The sequence below is a fragment of the Salvelinus alpinus genome, chromosome 28, assembly GCF_045679555.1.
Source record: "Salvelinus alpinus chromosome 28, SLU_Salpinus.1, whole genome shotgun sequence".
NCBI classification, from domain to species: domain Eukaryota; kingdom Metazoa; phylum Chordata; class Actinopteri; order Salmoniformes; family Salmonidae; genus Salvelinus; species Salvelinus alpinus.
Window position 1 is genome coordinate 7,720,588 of NC_092113.1, and position 5,000 is coordinate 7,725,587.

Below are 5,000 nucleotides of genomic sequence, written 5' to 3' on the forward strand. Positions count from 1 at the left end.
AGACCGAGGGTAAGAGTTAGGGGACGTTAAGTGACTGGCACTGGGTTGGAGTCTAGGTCTGGGTCTCTGTGTCTCACTATAAGTCTTTCAAGAGGTAAATCATTAACTTTGTTGTTCACAGTCAACTTGGAGCCACAGCGACACATTAACTACACACACACACAGTATTCTATACTCTCATTTACCGTATCTCTCCTCAGACATAGGGGCGCGGCACAGTATCAGTAGCTAGCCAATCTGACACATATACACCAAGATACGCACACACACCTGCTACAGGGACGTACACACACTGCCGACAGGCTGGCGTCTCACTGGGACCGTGCAGACGCCCATCTCTAGAGGGTGTGGAGCGAACCAGACAGAAATGCCAGTCAACAGTACTCATTATCACACACACACACAACAAGGTCCTTGGGGACAGAGGCTACACTAAGGCTGATAACCTAAACTTGAGTCCTGCTGCTCTTACAACTCAAGCAGCTGGTCTTGCCCATAAGCAGAGTTACAGCAGAGTTCATGACCACATTTGGAGTGGCCTAGGATCTATTTCCAAACACAATATCGTAGAATAGTGAGCAAGGAGAAACACCTGGCCTAGAGCACGAGACACACAGTCACTGATCCCGTTCATGTATTGACCATCTAGCAGATGCTTGGACCAGCAGGTGTGTGTGTGTGTGTGTGTGTGTGTGTGTGTGTGCGTGTGTGCGTGTGTGCGTGCGTGCGTGCTCAAAGTAGGCCTACAATATCCGACACCAGACTCGGGGACGATAAGCTGTAAGGACCACTGATGTCACAACTCGGACGTAAGCGTGTGAACATGTCACTCCACCGTCCCAATCAACACGATCACAGCAAAAGCATCATTTTCTATCACGACCACACACACAAACACAGCCATCACGGCCTACGCTTTTCTTCAGTACAGCTAATTGAAGTATTTTGAGGTGTATTCTACTTTTGGTTTTCAATGCTTTCCCTAATTGTGCTTAATTTATCTGAATTGATTTGTGAGGTATTTTGTGCCGTGCCGTAACTGTTAATAATTGTTTGATTGATTTAGTCTTAATGTGGTCTGTGTTCCAGAGGCAGACATGTCCCCATGGCTCCTCACACCAGACCCAACCCGTACCGCTTCATCCAGCTCGAACATACCCGCTCAATACTCCGGCACACCCAGACCTTTGCACAAAGGAGCCAGTCTCAACCGACTCCCTCCCTCCCTCTTTCAATTTCTCTCGACCACCTTTCTCTCCCCCTCCCTCTCTCTCCCTCCCTCTCTCTCTCCCTCCGTTTATATAGTCAGGGCCTCTTTAAGTAGACTTCTCCACCCAGCAGTCCGTCGTCAACACTGATGTCTGTCTGTCCGTCCGTCCGTGTGTCCGTCCGTCCGTCCGTCTGACACCGCTACTCCTAGAAAGACCACATTTTCACACACTAACCATGTTCCTGGAGATCTACCCTCCTGTAGATTTTCACTCCAACCTCAGTTGTAACTAACCTGATTAATCTAGCCAGTTATTTGAATCAGGCGCACCAGATTCTCTCTCTCTATAGGTTTGAGTCAAAACCTACAGGACAGTAGCTTTGCGGGAACAGGGTTGGAGAGGCCTGCTATAGACTCTCAGACACTCATGAAATACACAAAGGTCCCAGATGCGCTTGACTTCTTTCTGCCAGTCAGTGAGTGAGGGTGTACTGAAAGAGGCACAGAGGAAAGTCTCACACTGTATAGCTGCCCACTTCCCAAGCTGTGTATGAAAAAGACACGTGTACAGCTATTATCCCCATTCATTTGTTGACATGTTTATGCCTACCGTTTACCCTCTTTCCACCCCACACAGACTTTACCAAGGGCATTCCATCTCTCTTCCTAAAGTACCGTTCTCTAAACCCCCCCCCCCCCCCCCCCCTCCTCATCTACAGGACCCATGTCTGCCTCCTCTATATGAATATTTAACGTCTGAACTTAAAAAGGCTTGTATTTTACACATCAAACACTACCCTCGGCGTCTCTCCCCGTCTCTCCCTTACAAAGGCCCAGGACAGGCCAGTGAGAAGTAGCGAGAGGAGCCGTCTCAGAATCTCAGATAGAACTCCACATGAATGATTCATGTAGCGGCCGTGGAGGAGAGGAGACTCTCTTTATAACTCACAGCCATAATATCGCTATTAAACTGACAGAAACCTACAGAACTAACAATAACGTGGTAGCTACAGTATGAACGTTTTGGGAGACGTGTCTGTGGTTGCTGTGAGAACAAGGTAGTGTCCCTATTGTTTGTATGGTGCACTACTCTGACCAGGGCCTATTGGACTCTGGTCAAAGTAGTGCACAAGGGAATAGGGTTCCATTTGGGATGAAACAGAAATCAGAGGAAAGACATCGGAGCATAAAGTTGACCAGCTGTGACCTTCTGGGTTCACATTCCCACCCTAAAGGTCTTTGTAGCCAGATTGTGTTTAGCTGGGTTAGTAGTGTGTTAGTGCCATCAAAGACCCTCCAGGCTTTTACAGCTTTGGCCATTCCACAGCTGTGTCTCTGAGAAATCATGCAGGCGGTCAACAGCTTCCTCCTGGACTGGATGTGTGTGTTCTCAAAAAGAGGATGTATGGAAATCTGAAATACAGGTGTGTGTGTGTGTGTGTGTGTGTGTGTGTGTGTGTGTGTGTGTGTGTGTGTGTGTGTGTGTGTGTGTGTGTGTGTGTGTGTGTGTGTGTGTGTGTGTGTGTGTGTGTGTGTGTGTGCGTGTGCGTGTGCGTGTGCGTGTGCGTGTGCGCGTGCGCGTGCGCGTGCGCGTGCGTGCATGTGCGTGTGAGAGAGCAAGACTATTAGAATGCGTGTGTATGTGCAGTTCCCGAGAGCCTGATTGTGCCTCCACATGATTCTAGGCATACATAGACTGGATAAACGGGTGTCTGGGAAACACTTGACATTCCGACATTTGAGCCCACCACGGACCAGGCAGTCCAGATCATTTTCTCTGGGAGTTGGAAAACACAATGATCTGGGAAAGGGGACAAAGAGTGCCCTGTGCTGTGGTCCGGGCGGTGCTCCCAGGCCGAGGACGCAGGGCTGTCCAAGAGGCGGCTCCAGGAGTGACAGGCACCAGGAATCAGCCAGACCAGAGTTTAGCCCTCCTTCTCGCCCTCCCTCTCCCTGTAGATCTCCTACACTGACACGCTACATCTCCTCTCCACTCCTCCGCTCTCTGTCTTACGATCTTCTCTTCCTCCACCTTTTGCTACTCATCCTACTTCCTTTCCCCCACCTCTACACCGTCCCACCACCACCATCACCACCTAACTCCCCTCCTCTTCATAACCTTCTGACAGTAGCTTCCAATTGGGTAAGTCCACACCCTTCTCTCCCATAGTACATATTTCCTCTCCTCTAATTAGTCCTGGCCAGTAGTTTATCTCCAGGGCTGTCCACTCCTACACTAACATTAAAGGCCTAATGCAGTCAAAAACATTATTTTCCTGTGTTTTAAATACACCATTAGGAACACCTGCTCTTTCCATGGCATAGACTGACCAGGAGAATCCAGGTGAAAGCTATGATCCCTTATTGATGACACTTGTTAAATCCACTTCCATCAGTGTAGATGAAGGGGAGGCGACGGGTTAAAGAGGAATTTCTAAGCCTTGAGACAATTGAGACATGGATTGTGTATGTGCGCCATTCAGTGGGTGAATGGGCCAGACAAAAGATTGAAGTGCCTTTGAACAGGGTATGGTAGTAGGTGCCAGGCGCACCGGTTTGTTTAAAGAACTGCTGGGTTTTTCATGCGCAACAGTTTCCCGTGTGTATGAAGAATGGTCCACCACCCAAAGGATATCGAGCCAACTTAACGCAATTGGAGTAAACATGGACCAGCATCCCCGTGGCACGCTTTCGACACCTTGTAGAGTCCATGCCTCGGCGAATTGAGGCTGTTATGGGGAGGGGGGGCAACTCAATACTAGAAAAGCATACCTAATGTTTGGTGTACTCAGGGTATATTTCCGCACTATGAGGTTGGAATAATACTGTGAAATTGTGAAAATTATGATAATGCCATTTTAGTGTAAGAGCTGTTTGAAAAGACCTCCTGAAATGTCTGCCTGTTTTGGTCTAGTGGAGGCTCCTCAGAGGAGGAAAAGGAGGACCATGCTCCTCAGTCAATTCCATAAAAATTGTGAAAAAATAAAAAAGTTATCCTTTTAGATAAAACTATACTAAATATATTCACGTCACCAAATAATTTATTAAACAGACTGTTTTGCAATGAAAGTCTACAGTAGCCTCAACAGCAGGCACTGTTTTTCACTTTCACTTAGCTAGTGAGTGCAGCTAGCTAGTTTACCCTACTCAAACACCCAGCTCAAACAGAGATAGATGCTATGTTAGCTAGCTGGCTATGGCTATCCAACACTGGAACTCTTCCAAGTCAAGGTAAGCTTTTTGTTTTATAAATGTATTGCCCCCGGGGCCTGCCGATGTAACTGCTGAACTGCTTGCTGGCTGTAAAATGTACTGCATGATTGTAGCGGTTATACTAAGGCATTAGTTCTAGTAGCTATTTTGACTATGACGTTAGCTAACATGGTGACAACGATGTTGGCTGTGTGTAGCGGGTAGCAGTTATGATATGAAGGTTTGTCTTGGAAAGGTTTTTTCACCTGGTCACAGACAGCTGATGTGTTGTGCACTGAAGTCCACAAACGAAGGGAAAATGTGAGAGGAGAGCGCGTAGATACAAGATTACACCCTAGATCAGCTAGATGCAGGCAAGAGTGTGCAAGGCGGTATTGAATGTGTCACTGTCTGTCACCTTGATTACAAAAAAAATTATCTCGACCTGTGCACCTATGTTGTAAACCTTCATTCATAGGCCAGGTTTGTAACAACCACATGATGGGTTTAGGGAGAATTTGAGTATCATGTAGTAGCCTAAGCCTGTCGCTGTTACATTGAACTGGGTGAATGGAATATAAATGACAGTCATCCAATA